The sequence below is a fragment of the Bison bison genome, unplaced genomic scaffold, assembly GCF_000754665.1.
Source record: "Bison bison bison isolate TAMUID 2011002044 unplaced genomic scaffold, Bison_UMD1.0 scf7180017864367, whole genome shotgun sequence".
NCBI classification, from domain to species: domain Eukaryota; kingdom Metazoa; phylum Chordata; class Mammalia; order Artiodactyla; family Bovidae; genus Bison; species Bison bison.
The window spans coordinates 6,260,155-6,261,730 of record NW_011494939.1 but is presented as its reverse complement, the minus strand read 5'-3'; positions in this window follow the sequence as shown (position 1 = coordinate 6,261,730).

Sequence of the window (1,576 nt, the reverse complement as noted above, 5' to 3'; positions counted from 1 at the left end):
ATTGCTTTGAGCACTAAAATTTGGGTTATTTACTAGGGCACTGCCAATAAAAAAAGGATGACTATTTCCTAGATTGCCCATTTCTTGTTTTGCAAATTGCCCCTCATTAGGCTCTTATTTTACAATCAAATTACAAAATTTTTTTTTTCAAAATTCTCTTTAAAGGTTCATATAGCTTTCACAGGTCTAGCCCTGGGCGGAGGGGTGGGGGAGAGGGGGTGTTAATTAGCTATATCTCTAGATCTGAGAAAAGCTAGTATGAAAACTGTGTAATGATCTTTGGCCGATGAACTCCAGCTTTAGTTACTTAAACAAGGAAAGAAATTGTACTCGTTTGTCCCTATATATAACTTTCTCATTTGAATCCTACCACCGAAGCAACTGTAATAAAAATATAACATGTAGTGGTACAAAGCAAGAGTGATAGATAATCTCACAGCCCAAGATTATAAGCTTTTATTTTAACAGTTACAGGGAAATCAATTCAATAAACCGAGTAAGACTGAGAACATGATTAGAATTAGGAAAGATACCCATAATACACCAAAACTAAATGGAGCACATTTTTTTTAACTTCAGCTGTAATGTATACACTATACAAGGCATCTAAAAGCCTAAGAGATACTTTATATTAGCTACAATAAATTAGTATGAGATTCAGTTTAATAACACCTAGATATGGATAGAAATAATTTCAATTCAAATTTTAAAAACCTAAGATCAGCAAGCACATTTCCCAACACTGCACAATAGAGTCAAGCTGTGCCCAATCCAACAAAAGAAGTTTGTAATCAAATGCTATTTAAAATAAAGAGTTACAAAAATGGAGTCTGGGATGATCAGAAAATCATTAAATTAATAGAACAGTAAAGAGCATATCAATATCCAAATCATGACCTATGATTATTTTTTTGTCCATGCTAATGGGGTCGCTAAGAGTTGGACATGACTGGGCGACTTCACTTTCACTTTTCACTTTCATGCACTGGAGAAGGAAATGGCAGCCCACTCCTGTGTTCTTGCCTGGAAAATCCCAGGGACGGGGGAGCCTGGTGGGTTGCGGTCTATGGGGTCGCACAGAGTCAGACACGACTGAAGCGACTTAGCAGCAGCAGCAGCAATGCATATTATCCACTATTGGGCTGGCAAAAAAAAATTGCATGGATTCTTCCATAACATCAGATGGAACAATCCTGAATGAACTTTTTGGCCAAGCCAATAGTTTGGTGCATCTCTGAACATTGAGCCCTAGTGAACCTGTTTCTTATCAGTTTTACGAGATTTCTTCAAGATGAGCTGCATATAAATTTATCCTGCCACTAAGAGGTCAGTGGTGCATTTTGATCTCAGGTTGCTGACATTGTTTTCAATGTTTGAAATTTTTAGGTCAACTAACTGATGTAACAAGGAGATCCAACCAGTCCATTCTAAAGGAGATCAGTCCTGGGTGTTCATTGGAAGGACTGATGCTAAAGCTGAAACTCCAATACTTTGGCCACCTCATGCGAAGAGTTGACTCATTGGAAAAGACCCTGATGCTGGGAGGGATTGGGGCAGGAGGAGACGGGGACAACAG